Source organism: Lycium barbarum, chromosome 12, assembly GCF_019175385.1.
Source record: "Lycium barbarum isolate Lr01 chromosome 12, ASM1917538v2, whole genome shotgun sequence".
Taxonomy (NCBI): Eukaryota; Viridiplantae; Streptophyta; class Magnoliopsida; order Solanales; family Solanaceae; genus Lycium; species Lycium barbarum.
Genome location: NC_083348.1, coordinates 14,148,679 through 14,164,846, shown reverse-complemented (window position 1 = coordinate 14,164,846; position 16,168 = coordinate 14,148,679). Strand labels below are relative to the sequence as shown.

General features: G+C 37.2%; 1 long non-coding RNA gene across 2 annotated transcripts; it reads left to right on the top strand.

The window, feature by feature from the left end:
* Positions 1–1,431: 1,431 nt before the first annotated feature.
* Positions 1,432–5,525, top strand: LOC132623278 (uncharacterized). 2 transcript variants are annotated; one of them, XR_009576183.1, is made up of 5 exons: positions 1,432–1,682; positions 2,571–2,646; positions 3,906–4,063; positions 4,597–4,719; positions 5,181–5,525. It is a non-coding gene; the product is annotated as an uncharacterized LOC132623278 (long non-coding RNA). The 2 variants fall into 2 exon arrangements; XR_009576184.1 differs by lacking the exon at positions 1,432–1,682 and adding an exon at positions 2,204–2,357.
* The last annotated feature ends 10,643 nt before the right edge of the window (positions 5,526–16,168 follow it).

Here is a 16,168-nt window from a genome sequence, read left to right as displayed (position 1 = left end):
TTTCTTTTCTTTTTTTAAGGTTTGCTCCTATGCTGTAATAATTGTCCGTTCGTGCGTCTCTTCTGCTATTATGTCTTATGCATTCAAAGTTTTCGGGAATCCTGTGATTTCATTAGTTGTTTGATGATCTAAAAATGACCAATAAATCAATCTTGACTAATTAAATCAATTGGATTTAGACTAAAGAGGTGATCTTGATGGGTTTATCTCACTTAGTGGAGAGATGAAAAGATTCTATTTTGTGCATGTTACAACAATGAAATTGGAACATGATTGGTAAAATATGGACCATCTTAAATCGGCCAATGAATCATTTTAAGATAAAATAATTAAAGAGGGTAGAAGTAAGCGGGGTAAAGAGAAGAATGACTAGGCCTACTGCTACACTACCAATTTGTGGAAAGTAAAAGTTCAAGTTTAGAGCTTCAAGTTACTGGTTATTTGAGTGTTCAAGTTTAGAGCTTCAAGTTACTGGTTATTTGAGTTGGTGTCTGGAAATTTGCATTTTGAAGGCCTCTTTCCCATTGGTTTGAATATTTGCAGACTTTTTATGATAGTTATGATAGTTTAAATATTCTAGCTTCTGCAGCATCGCTGCTCTGCGAGTAGTGGCTTAGCGAGTAAGATACAATCAAGATTCTTCTATGGTTTTTTCCATCAGCTTCAGTAGATTAAGCTCCGAAATAAATGACTTCTTAAGAAAGGTAAGACGGGCTACATTGCATCCATAATTACTTGTATGACAGTAGATTAGATTTGGTAACAAAAAATAGTAAGGTAAAAACTTTTATTGTAGATAGCTATTTTGTTTATGACCGTTCCCAGTAATGCTTGACTAACAGTTTAATCATATAGAATTCTTGATTTCGTCCTGTGCATCTTAAATTATTTCCTTAAGAGAAGAAAAGGGAAGTTAATTGTTTGGCACTTCAAGTCTCAGTAGCTAAGTTACACGGACTCGGATGCGGGTATCCGATACGGATCCGAGTGTTGGATTCAGCAAAATGTAAATTTTAAGATTCGGCGGTGCGTATCCAGTTATGGATACGAGTGAGGGATTTGGCTGTAAACATGAAAAAATATAAAAGTCATATGAAAAAATACGTTCCAAGAATAATCTGTTGTACAAAGGAGTCAATTTTATTATGTTCAACCAGTAAATTTGTCTGTGCTTTTGTGCGATTAAAAATATAAATTAATTATCAAAAAATTGACATGGTAATAATTTATTTTAAAATTATCCCTATACTGTATAAGAAAGAAACATTTATAAATAGCATGATTAGATTCCTTTCAATTTTGTGTCACAAGTAGCATATAATGGAAAATAAAGGGGATAAAAATAGCACAGATAAAGAATAAAGGGGTCATTTTTGTACGTTAATACAATTAAGACTTTTAAGAGTCCTAATTCAGCTTGTACACGACTACATGTCTCCTCTAGCTCTAAGCAGTCGTCTTCTTCATATTCCCCAAATTTCCTTTTCAGGCTTTTATAGAGCAAAGTTTTCAAGCCTCTAGGTCGTCTCTTTCACAGTCTTTCATTCTTTCCTCAAGATAGAAAGAAAAAGTCATTCAAGGCCGAAAACAAACCCTCCATCTATATCACTGCTTCTCTCTGCCATCCGAACTCAACACAACCTTGTATTCTTGGTTTATCTAAAAGTACTATAATATTGAAGGTATGTCATTTTCCTTATCTTAAATCTGTTTTATTTTTAATTTTGAGAAATTAAAATCTCAAATTTTTCCTCCAGTCAAAGTATTCGTATGTAATTGATCGTATCCCGGATGTTTGTCGTCCCCGCACCCGCACCCGACCGTATCCTGGATGGGGACGACACCCAAAATGGCGAGTTCGTGTAACTTAGCTCAGTAGTATGTACAGTTTGTTTTCTACTCCCTCTGTTTCAATTTGTTTGAACCTATTTCCTTTTTAGTCCGTGCCAAAATGAATGACCTCTTTCCTAATTTGGAAACAAATTCACTTTATGAATTATTTACAGTCACACAAATTTTCAAGGCTTATTTTGAACCACAAATTTCAAAAGTTTTTCCTCTTTCTTAAATATCGTGTTCAGTCACATGGGTTCATATAAATTGAAACAGACGGAGTATTATTTAAATTTACTACCTTATAAGTATAGGCTACAGCGACCCCAATAAGTTGGGATTAAGTCGTAGTTTATTGAAAATATAGACTCCAAGAATCAATGCAGAAAGGGGAAATTCTCTAGCCGAGCATATTTATCTCTAAGCTGGTATGCGCATAGCTTTTTAGTCTTGCTGCCAAATAAGTATAGTTTGTGTTTACTCCAATTCAGTTGGCTCTTCTCAACCGACATTTACACTTTCATGTTAGTGCTACTCTTCAACTTTTTTCTCAAATCTTCTTCAGCCCTTCATCTTCGCTTATTCTTTTTTCCCTATACTTTGAATCTTTCCTTGCTCTTACAATTTTCAGATTTGTTACTCTTTCAGGGTTTGGTCAATTCTACTCTTCTCAGAGTTTTTTTATCTGATATGAATTTCTAGGATTGGTTATATATGTTTCTATGTAATATATATAGGTCTGGGCCTGTGTCGCGGAGGAGCACTGATCAAGTGAGTTGGAAAGCGAAGTCTGAAGCTTGTCTTGGGTGCTCGGTTAGTTTCTTATTTTCCTTTACTTAGGGTTGTGTATTAAACTATAAAAATTGGTTGTCAAAGCAGAAATTTATTAGCCTCATTTCTTTTTCTTTTTTTCCTTTGCTCAGGTTTAAATTCCATTACTTGAAGTTTTGATATTTCCTCTGTGTTGTAATTATTGTTCATTCGTGTGTTTATTTTTGTTAGATTTCCTCAAGTTGTTGATGCAGAGGAACTGTAGATGTGTTGATATGCAGTGCAGCTTATTAGAAAATGGACTACTCTTTCTTCTATTCTAATTTTATTTCAAGTGTTACAAGAGATGGTCTATTATAATAAGAATACTTAACAATGATAAGGAGGTTATTGATCTAAATCTAACTGATGTGTACCCCTGTACATGGTGCTGTTTCGAGTAATGCTAATAGACTTGATAAATTGGTAGATTTTAGATAGTGAATCTAGCCATTTTGCTCCGTATAGGCAGCAACAATATCATAGTGAAGTTAAAAAAATTGACCTTAATAAATTAAAGATTTTGTTTTCTAAGGCTAAGATAATCAGAGAATAAAACAGCATTACTTATGCTACATTATGGAAGAACTATGATGTAATTGATCTTTGCTGGCATTTAAAAGAGGCCTTTTTGAAAAGAGACCTTTGGCAAGTAAACGCTGCTGAATTGAAGGGATGTCGTCCTTATGACAATTCAGTTTTTGCCCGAACATCTAATACATGCTCCTTTGGGGTTGTCAGTGTCTCTACCAAATAGAGTTCTCTTTTTATATAGGAGACATTACTTCTTGCTGAAACAAGTGAGGAATAACTTGACCTCCACTTCTCGATGTACAGAATTACAAATAGATACGTCTATTTGTGTTACCATCATAATAATCTGTTATTTATTCGTAATTAATATATCAGCTCTTAAGCCCAAGTGCAGAGAGTTGCAAGCATCTACTATAGCTAACGACTGATTGTATGACATAAGAGAAAGATTGAATTACTGCTTTTAGCCATCCTTACTTAATTATCTTGACATCACTTAATGGAACTTACTTATTTGTGTTTTCTTAAGGCTAAAGGGATGCTAGCAAAAACATTGTCTCATCTACAAGAGATAAGATTGTACATGTTAATTTGTTTAGATTTTGCTATGCAGTAGACTGATAACTATGTTCCTTGTTCATGCTTATGTTTTGATGTAGAATATTGATCGGAAATATGTGCCACTTAGAAAAAGGTGTTCTTCTAATTTTCAATATTGTTTTTTTCAGATGGTACTTTCACCTCAATTTGTGACTGCATGTTTAAGATTCAGGATAACTTTACCATTGTTTAGTGCTCTGATGGGAGAAACTGCTTTTGGATTCACTGAGTAGGCGACATCAAATTACATAGAGCTCTCTCACTGTTTGAGAAGTATAAAAATCAGGTGATTTACATGCTTTAGGACTGAAATTGGCATGCCTTCTTTTCTTATTCCCACCCCGTCTTTGATAACTCTTTTTTGTGTGTTCATTGAAGTTGTTGAATCTCTATAGAGACTGTATCTGAAAATTTAGCACGTGGAATGAGAGTACTTTTCCTAAGTATGCATAATTTGTGATGCTGACTTTACTTTCCAATGAAGTTCTTTAATGTATAATAGACGCAATACATGGAAGAAAACGACTATTTTATTTTACTCATTTTAAATGTCTAGGCCAGCCATACTAACGTTTGCACAACAACTAAATAAAACTTAAAGGCCATAATAATAAGCCTGCAAGATCTGCTCTCTGTATCCTTCCGGTATATGTTCTTAGTGACTAAAGGATTCAACAAAATGTGGTTCCAAAAGTTGCAGTTTGGTAGGATTCAGATGATAATTAACTGCAATGCATCATGTTAAAACCTCCGCGAATTACAACTTTCAACCTCCACAAATTACCCAAAGGATTTCATTCTTGGTTTCTTTCCTTGCAGGCTGATGGTTGAATTGTGAAAAAAGATCAGCTTACTGTCAAAATCCAAATCAAGTGAGGCACAAGAGCTTTTGCGTCATCTACACAAAGCTAAAAGTGTTTAACATGACTAAGTGCAAGAAAGGTAATTTAGCACTAGAATTTAAGTTTGGATAGAATAGAAGATATGAATATGATGTACATTTTTAGGCTTTGTTGAGTGTTTTTCAACTTTGGCCGAGTGAGTTTTTCGTCTTCTTATAAAATACACTAATCTTTTTCCACTTATATTATAGTTGGTGCAAATGGTCAGTCAGGCAATTCAAGCTATTTCTTTGTTATGTTTTGTTTCTTTGAGCTTCATTCTTTGTATTTGAGTTTCATGTAGTGGGCGAGCTCTGTTTTAATACTGATGTTTTTTCCTGTATATTTGAGTGTGACGTTATGCATCTAAACCATGATATATAAACTAAGATAAAAGTTGTAGATGAACTTATAATCTATCCAGCAAAGAGAAAGAGAAACATGATATTGTCATTAGTTGGCAGTTGGTCTTTTGGTATATGAGCATTGTTAATTGATTATTACTACTTCATAATTGTACAGGTGTGCTAAGAAGAAGCAGACTAAACATAGCATGGAGAACTCATCACCTTTTGCCAATATGTAAATAGTACCTCCGATGTTTTACCATTTAATTGTCTGAAGCTGGCATGGACATAAGGAATGTGTCATTTGCCAACCGCACAACATCTGTGAATGGATGTATAAGAATAATATTTAGTAATTAGCATGCGGTGCTGTTTCTGTCTTTGAGAACTAATTTACATGTATCGATTCTTATTATTTGCAATTTCATATCAATTTGAAGTTGGTAGAAAAATTCACGAGCACGGGCCATCTTTGCCTTGTAGTCATATAGAAGAGTGCTAAAGCTGCTGGCTGTTGTCATCCTTGCTTGCCGACCAAGGGTCATTTTTGTCTTTTCAGATGTAGTTGATAAATTTGCTATGAAGTAGGTAAGTTATCCTCATGCTTTCACAAACTGTACGTTATGCAGGTAATAATGGGATATTTATGTAGTTTGACGAAAAGACCGCAAACCCTATTTGTTAGCTGCCTTTTTTTATTTATGGTACAAGGATATTTTGGTAACTCACTACGAATTTGCTTTTCTTGATTGGTCAGTACTCAGTAGTGCTTGCTACTGCGGTTGCTTCTTTATTTTGGGCTGTGAGGACGTTACTAGCCTTTACAATAGTGGGCCCATATGAATTTATATTAGGGAAATTGGACACTGTGTGTCCAATGACTCAAAGTAATGTCACATTTGGCCAATATTTGGGCCTAATACCCCCAGGAGTCCGCTCGACTCAAAATAATGCCAAAAAATGGCCGGTCGGCCCAAAATAATGCTAAGGCTGGCCGGCCCAACAACCCAGGCTGCTACAACATATATACATATGTTAGAATTATATATACACTTTATATATAAGAATTATACATTTTATTTACACATGCTAGAATTAATCATACATTTATTTTACATAAATTATACATTTATTATACACATATTATGCAATAATGATATGATATATTTTTTTTTTACATATACAATAGTTATACATATTATATACTACAATGATATGGTTCTATTATACATTTTTAATACATATGGTACACTTTCCGTACAAGACTGATATAGTTTATATACACATGCTGAAATTATATATACATTTTTTATATAAAAAATAATACATATTATGTACAAAAATGATACAATTTTCTATTCTATACAGGATAGTTACATTGTGCTGATACACATTATATACACAAATGATACATATTATATATAAAAATGATACATACCTTAGTGATTCATATTTTATACAGTTTCTATATAAAAATCGCTTCAAACATTTTTGTATTTGGGTTTTATTTGAAAATTGTCTTATTTAAGTTTTAGCTAATAAATGAGATTAATTTAGTGAATATAATTTGAATTTGGGAAAAATTAAATTAGAGGGTGGATTATTTATGACAGACCGGTCATATATGTGCTTTCCCTTTATATTATCAGTCCTGATCATCATTGCAGCTTTATGCACCTGTTGCTGTATACATTTGTTTGCGCCGATTGTCCTTCAAAGGACTTGATCTTTAATTTTTGTCCCTCAAATTGCTAATCGTTAATTTTTATCTTTCATCTAAAATATTTTAAGATTTTGAGTTTAAATCTTGATTCAGTCAAAAAATATTAATAAGGTAGAGTTTTGTGTAAAATTAAGCCTATTTAAGGCCTAAATTTTGTAAAATACTAGTAGAGTAAAAAAAAAATTATCTTAAAGCAGACTTTTCATAAAGTCTTGCCTAGGAATTTGCTTTTCCTGATTGGTCAGCAGTGCTTGCTACTGTGGTTGCTTCTTTATTTTTGGGTGCTGATGACGTTACTAGCCTTTACGATAGTGGGCCCATATGAATTTACATTATCAGTCCTGATCATCATTGCAGCTTTATATACTTGCCACTGTATATATTTTTTTGCACGGATTGTCCTTCAAAGGCGTTGGTCTTCAATTTTTGTCCCTCAAATTATTAACTTTTACTTTTTACCTTTTCTTAAAAAAGTGGCCGAAATTTAATGCAGAACAAAATTATGCCGACAACATAAATTTAATCGTCTTCAAGAACACACCACCAGAAAGATTCGACAGACCACCAAAGGTTTGAACTGAGGAATGAACTCCATTTTCTTTTCCCTTTATTTTGCTTCTCAAAAATTGTTAAATGTGTGTTAAGTGAGGCAGGGTGTTATTAGCATTATTCAAACTTATAGGTATTTTTAAAACTTATCAAATATAAATAAAAAATCTCACTCTAAATCGATTATCAACCGGTAGTTGGTTAAGTTACAATTTCTCTTTCTCATTTTCGTGCCAATGGAGAAACAACTTGTTGGGAGCCTTAAATTTTATAAGTTTATAAAACTCAAACACATTGTATAATAATATTTACGTAATTTTCTTAAAATTTTATACTCATTAATACGGTACACACGCAAAGTGCATAACCTGAGAGCTGAGACTAGTATTATGAAAAACAGTAGGCGATTTTGTGTTGGGGAATGTAAGTTTTACTGTTTTGTGATTGTAAAACTGATTTGGAAGTATTCCTAGGTTGAAAATTTCGAATTGCTACTGATCTTGTTGGGTTTTAAAGTACATAATATGTAAGAATATTGTCTTTTTAATGAAACATTTAATGTGACCCACAATTATGGTAACAAATTATTTACCTTCCCTTCCAAGTAAATAATGAATATAGCAGATAATAATTTTGATTATGCATATTCGAAAGTTTCCTTGATGGGAGGAAACATTTATTAGGTATCCCTAGGGTAACCATATTTTATGGAGAAGTCCCTAGGGTTAAAGTTATTGCCTAAGAGTCTCTAGCCTACCTATAAATACGTCTGTGACTCCATCAGTCCAGTATTCTGAAAGTGTGATAGGCATAAGCTAGAAGGCTCTAGGGTTTTTTCATTAATTCTTTCAGGGATACAATTCGGTAGTAAAACAAAGAAGGCGATTCTCACACTTGAACAACTATGGCTGAAGGTAAGTTCTTATTTAGTTTTTCGCTGTGTTTGGCTCTGTGTATGTGTTAGAAATACAACATGTGGTATCAGAGCCTTCCTTTAGCCGTGTTGTTCAGTGTCTAGTATGGTGATTATGACTATAATTTATCATGTTACCATAACAACAAGTTTGTTAACTGATATTAAACTGAAGTCGGCAAATTAATCTAGATTTTGAGGTTTAAACGTGTTTTGTTAGTTGCTGAATAAATGAGATTTATGTATCTCTGCCGACATGTTTTGATTTCACGTTTTTTAAAGAATAATCTTTATTTGTTTTGGTTATAATAAAGTAGATCTAAATGATTCTATATGTTTGGTGTTCCGTCTGTCTATAATAGATCTACACTTAATGTTTCTAGTTGTTCTCTTTTCTGTAATTCTGCAATTATTTGGCAAAGGACGTCTTCTAGAATGACTAGTAACCGTGAGATATGTGTTAAAAGTACTACCCTGTTTAAGGCTTTTGTGAAATTTTGTGTCCAGACTATAGCACATATTTATTACTTTAAAAAAAATGGATTTGTAATTTGGTTGCTTTTACCAAATCCGTTTGATGAATTAAATATGTGGCTGTGACCCCCAGCACGTGAGTTAGATTCTAATTGTTTTTCATACAAGTGTCTGCTTCAACTTTCTTTTGGATTGGAGTTGAATTTTTGTTTAGAATATTTATGGATTATTTTGTCTTTCACAAAGGAATACATATATAATACAGATCTAAATATTTGATAAAGTTGTTAACAGTACATATTCTATTTAAGTCCTGAGATTAGCATGATGTTTTTTTTGGTATTTGTTTTTCATACGGACACCTTATACGGACCGTATAAGTGGTCGTATAACTCTATTTCTCTGAAATGGTTTCCGTCGTTTTGTTCGATCTCCAATCCTCATGGAACCTTCTTAACACTTGTATAATACTTCATTAACCATACAATAGGCTCTATAACAGCCCTTCAAGACATCACCACATAAACATTAGCTCAATCATAGCGGAACCTTTCCGAACACGACTTACATTTCGCTCCCTTCAACAACTACACTTCATGTATTCATAGAACTTCGAAATCTTATTGTATGCACCTCAAGAAATCTAATCCTTCGCTTAACCTCGTAGGGATTTCATAATCACCTTAAGCTCACATTAGCCTATCCACAAGGCAACACATACGGAATTTTTCGAGGTGTAACATTCTTCCCCCCCCCCCCCCCCCCTAAGAACATTCGTCTTTGTTAAGTCTTCGGGGATTCTATAAAAATTTCGCCAGAGTTTCCCCTGTAATATGGCACTACCATCCTGTCACAACAACCTATAATAACAATGTCTCACAGGGCCACAACATAATAGCAATAGAGTTTGGCCACACACGACCTAAATGCATAAAAAAAGGAATACGTACATACCTATGATCTTGATGTCTCATCTTGGATTTCTTCTAGGGGATGAAATAAGTGTGGGTGCTTGGATCTCATATTTTCTTCCGCTTCCCACGTCATCTCTTCTCGGTTATTGTTTCTCCATAAAACCTTAACTGAGGCCACTTCTTTGTTTCTAAGCCTCCGTACTTGCCTATCTAATATGGCAATGGGTACCTCTTCATAAATCAACTTTTCTGTCACTTGAACATCATTTATTGGCATGATCCTGGTAGGATCTCCAACGCATTTACGAAGCATCGAGACATGGAAAATTGGGTGAACTAACTCCAAATCAGGAGGTAAATCTAACTCATAAGCCACTTTGCCTACTTTGCGCACAATCTCATAAGGCCCAATGTACCGGGGACTAAGCTTCCCCTTTTTGCCAAATCTCATTACACCCTTCATTGGTGACACTTTTAAGAATACCCAATCTTTTACTTGGAACTCTAAGTCCCTTCGACGATTATCCGCATAGGACTTTTGACGACTTTGGGCTGCTAATAACTGATCTTGTATGAGCTTAACTTTCTCTATGGCTTGCTGGACCAAGTCTGGCCCTATCAATTGAGTCTCTCCTACCTCGAACCACCCAATTGGGGATCTACACTTTCGCCCATATAAAGCCTCGTACGGTGCCATTTGGATGCTAGAATGATAACTATTATTGTAAGCAAATTCAATAAGTGGTAAGTGATCATCCCAATTACCTCCAAAATCTATCATACATGCCCGTAACATATCCTCGAGAGTCTGAATGGTACGTTCAGCTTGTCCATCAGTCTGCGAGTGAAATGCCGTGCTAAGGCTCACTTGAGTCCCCAAATCCTCTTAGAAGGACTTTCAAAAATTAGCTGTAAACTGAGTTCCTCTATCTGAGATAATAGATGCTGGGACACCATGGAGTCGCACTATCTCTTTAACATAAAACTTTGCATAATCTTCTGCCACATATGTCGTTCTGACTGGTAAGAAATGAGCTGACTTCGTGAGTCTATCCACAATCACCCATATAAAATCATACTTACGTCGATAACGGGGTAAGCCTGTAATAAAATCCATGTTAATTACTTCCCACTTCCAAGTTGGAATCTCTATAGCTTGCAATAATCCGCCTGGCTTTTGGTGCTCGATTTTCACTTGTTGACAGTTGAGACATTGAGCTATGAAATCCGCTACATCTTTCTTCATCCCATTTCACCAATACATAGACTTAAGATCATGATACATTTTCGTTGCTCCGGGGTGGACAGAATAACGGAAACAATGAGATTCTCTCAATATTTGGTGGCGTAAACCTGCCACATCAGGAACACATAATCTGCCTCGGCATCGGAGAACTTCGTCTCCTGCAATCTCAAATGATGACTTCTCCTTCTGAGGGAGTGTATCTCGGCAATTCATTAGCATGGAATATTCGTATTGTCGCTTTTTCACTTCCGCTACTAGCAACGAGACTACTAAATTCTGAATGGTAGTTCCTCTGCTACCTGAGTCCACTACTCGAACTCCCAAACTAGCTAACTGCTGGAGCTCACGAGCCATTTCTCTTTTCTCTGGTCGTACATCACATAAACTACCCATGGATCTACGGCTAAGAGCATCAGCCACAACATTTGCCTTTCCAGGGTGATATAGGATATCAACATCATAATCTTTTAGCAATTCCAACCATCGTCGTTATCGCAAATTCAACTCTTTCTGCTTGAAGATGTACTGAAGGCTCTTATGATCTGTATAAATATCCATATGGACACCATATAAATAATGTCTCCACATCTTTAATGCATGAATCACTGCAGCCAATTTTAGATCATGGGTTGGATAATTCTTCTCATGTTTTCATAATTGCCTTGAAGCATACGCAATCACCTTACCATGTTGCATCAATACACGGCCTAGCCCAATGCCTGACGCATCGCAATAAACAACATAACCTTCCAATTCCTCTGGAAGTATCAGGACTGGGGCAAAAGTCAATCTATCTTTTAGCTCTTGGAAACTACGTTCACAAGCATCTGTCCATTGAAACTTAGCTGATTTCTATGTCAGCTTTGTGAGTGGTGCAGAAATAGAAGAAAAACCTTGAAAAAATCTCCTGTAATAACCTGCTAAGCCCAGAAAGCTACGAACCTCCGTAGGAGTTGTGGGCCTTGGCCAAGTCTTCACGGCCTCAATCTTTTGGCTATCTACCTGAATACCATCGGCTGCAACAATGTGCCCCAAAAATGTCACGGAGTTCAACCAAAACTCACACTTAGAAAATTTTACAAACAACTCTGGAGTTTGAAGAACTCTGAGGACAGTACGCAAATGATCTGTATGTTCTACCTCAGATCTAGAATACACCAAGATATCGTCGATGAATATAATCACAAATAGATCTAGGAAGGGCCTGAACACATTGTTCATCAAATCCATAAATACTGCCGGTGCATTAGTTAGTCCAAATGACATCACCCGGAACTCAAAATGGTCATATCTTGTTCTGAAAGCTGTCTTAGGGATATCTTTCTCCCTAACTCTCACTTGATGAAACCCGGACCTCAAATCTATCTTTGAAAACCATTTGGCACCTTGTAATTGGTCAAATAAGTCATCAATCCTCGGGAGGGGATATTTATTCTTAATCGTCACCTTATTCAATTGCCTATAATTATTGCACATTCTCAAAGAGCCATCTTTCTTTTGGACAAACAATACGGGTGCTCCCCACGGGGATGAACTAGGCCTAATAAAGCCTTTCTCAAGCAAGTCTTTCAATTGTTCCTTCAACTCTTTCAATTCTGCGGGAGCTATTCTATAAGGAGGAATAGATATAGGCTTAGTGTCTGGAAACACATCAATAGCAAAATCAATCTCCCGTTCGGGAGGGAGGCTTAGAAGCTCTTCCGGGAACACATTCGGAAACTCATTCACTACAGGAACTGACTGAAGAGTCGGCAGTTCAGCTTCTACATCTTGAACCCGAACTAGATGATAAATACATCCTTTCGTAATCATTTTCCTTGCCTTTATATAGGAAATAAACCTACCTTTTGGTGACGCAGTATTCCCTTTCCATTATAAAACTGGTTCTCCCGGAAATTGAAAACGAACCATTTTCATTCTACAATCAACATTGGCATAACAAGAAGCCAACCAATCCATGCCCATAATAACATCAAAATCTACCATTTTTAACTCATGCAAGTCAATCATAGTACGACGGTCACAAATCACAACTATGCAGTTTCTATATACTCGGCTAGCTATTACCGATTCACCAACAGGTGTAGACACCTCAAAAGGTTTGATCGACTCCGGTTTGACTCTAAACCGACCCGCGATATATGGAGTAACATATGAAAATGTGAAGCCCAGATCTATCAAAGCATATACATCATGAGAAAATACCGATAATATACCTGTGACCACGTCAGGAGAAGACTCAAGATCTTGGCATCCAGCCAAAGCACAAATACGGTGTTGAGGACCGCTATAACTGGGGACTCTCCTTCTGCCTCTACCATGGCCGACTGGCGCATGTGAACCTGGCCCCATAGGGCATACAGGTGATGAAGATCCGGCTACCGACCCTAAAGGCTAGGTCCTACCTCTACCATGAACTGAGGGGCAATCATGCATAATATGGCCTGGTCGGCCACATGAATAGCAAACCTCTGAACCCAATCGGCATGGACCCCAATGTAACTTCCCACACTGGGAACATCGTGGGATGGGTGGCCTCGCCTGACCCGAATCACCTCTGAACTGAGATCCAGAAAAACTCTGACTCGGCCCGGAACGAGTAGATCTATCAAATCTCTGGCCTGAAAACCGTGGAGGCGCACTAGTCGTAGAATGGCCTGAATGCCTCGAGAACTACTGCCTGTGCCCGCCTCTCAACTCACTCATCGGACCCGAAGATCAAGCCCTTTTGCTATGTCCCCTATCATGCTCACGCTCACTCCTTTGTTGTTGTAGGCTTTCTTCTAAGGTTTGAGCATGGGCATGAATGCGTGAAATATCCATATTGTCCTGAAGGGACGCAGTTAAGCACCTATCCATCAAATGTGGCCCTAGGCCTTTCACAAATCGGTGCACTCGGTCACCCATATCCGCTACCATGGCCGAAGCATACCTAGCCAACGAATTGAAGTGGAGACTATACTCTAAGGCACTCATGCTTTCTTGCCTCAAATTTAAGAACTTATCGGCTCTAGCTCGCCGAACTTCTGGAGGCATATAATGTCGGAGAAAAGCATCTACAAATTCTTGCCATACCGGGGGAGGCGCATTGGCTCCCCGTGAAGCCATCTAAACCGTGTACCAATGGATCGAGACATCCCTCAATCTATAGGACGCTAAATCCACCGATTCGGTGTCCGAAGCATGTATCAAACGAAGCGTCCTCAACATTCCATCAATAAAATTCTGAGGGTCCTCAGGAGGGTTTAAGCTAATGAAATCACGGGCCCTTGCACTAACAGTCCTATCACCTTGCCCTGTACTTTGCCGCTGAGTCTGGGCAGCAACCAATTGAGTAAGCAAATGAATGGCCTCTTTTACATCTTGGCCAGAAGCATCGGGTGGAGGAGCCGGAGGTGCTGGAGCTGGAGCTGAGACTCTCTCACGCTCCTCAGAAATAGGCACTGACTGGGAAGACTGAGATTGAGCCGCATTCTGGGACTCACTTTCCTCTACAACTGTTGGCGGTGCTCTTTCATCCCGTTTTTCTGTCACTTTCTTGCCCTTTTGGGCTGTCGTAGCCTTTCTCTTTACAGGCATCTCTGAAATACATAATACACAGTTAAGGAAAAAGAAGTTCTTATATCATAGCTCTATCGCACGATCTTATGAAGAAAGAAGGTCATTCATTCCTAAAATGCCTGCAGCCTCTTATTTATAAGTGTGGCGCGCAACACACCCATAACCAAGACTCTACTGGACACGGCTCGAAGACACACCCTAGGACAGAACTGCTCTGATACCACTTTTGTCACGACCCAATGGGAGGGCCGCGACGGGCACCCGGTGCTAACCAACCCAGGCACCTCTTAACATACTTTTACATTTATATCTAGGTGAGCCATATAGCTAAATCATACTTTCTATGCATCCATCATACTCTTTCCATTGGACAGTAATACATTTATATCATCATTTGCAATTATACCCAAATCAATGTACATAAGCCGACGAGGCCAGTAAAATGACATCCAAAATATAGGCCAACAAGGCCAAATACATCTAACCATATACACATGTCTACGAGCCTCTAAGGAGAGTATGTCATATCATATAGGCGGGACAGGACCCCGCTATGCCCATATATATATGTACACAAAAGAATCAATACCAAAAGCTATAGCTCCGAATGAAGTGGAGCTCCGCTATGTAGTTCCTGAGAAATGTAGCTATGGATCAAGCCTGTCTCCCTGGCCACCTACGGGCATAACGCAGCGTCTACAAACAAAAGGACGTCAGCACGAAGAATGTACTGAGTATGTAAAGCATAATCAACATCAATATAGAAGCATAATAAGAAACATGAGGAATAGCACAAGATGGGAGATAGTAGTATCATCGTCATAAGCACTTACTTGCTTTTCATAGGGGCTTTCCATTTCTAATGCGAGATTATGTACATACATCCGTATCCGTATTCATATCCGTACTCATTTACATTCGTATCCATAGTCGTATTCGTATACATATTCATGTTCATATTCATATCATATTTGTATTCATACTTATATCTATATCGTATATATATCCATATCATATACATAGCATTTACATAGCATGCCCGACCACGAAGGTTCGGTGTTTCACGTACCCAACCATGGCTAGGCTCGGTTATCATACATACCTGGCCAACCAAGGCATTAGGGTTACACATACCTGGCCCTACCAGGGCTTCAGGGTTATTCGTACCCAACTGCAGAGGTGCGTGCGTTACATAAATATATACATTCTACCCGGCCTTATAAGCTCGGGGTTCCATAATAGTCATACATAGACACGTATACATAATAGCTCATAAGCATCTTTAGCATCATTACTATTATCATCGTCATCATTATCGTCATCACTATTATCATCATCATCATTATCGTCGTTCATTACATCTATCCTTATAGGATTACTCGTCATATGAGGGATTTAGGACAATCGTAACATATCGAGAATTATAAGCTTAGTAGCCTTTGAAGAATGCATCATTTGGAGGACAACATAGGCTTATAGAAGATTAGATATTTGGCCAAAGAACCATGCCTTATGAAAGAAGGGTTAGACTTACATACCTTTCCGTTCAACTATTCTATCACTTGCACGTTCTCCTTCAATGCTCACGTCTCTACCTTCATTAGAGTTATACTATCATTAGAAAGATCGATAACTAGCATACATGACTAAACTAGAGAAAATTCGACAGCATCTCCTTTATTTATACGACCTCCTCCATATCATACATCAACTGCCAAACGTCAATAATACATTCACAATATCATACATTAGTCTTTATTCATCCACATTATCCATATTCCTC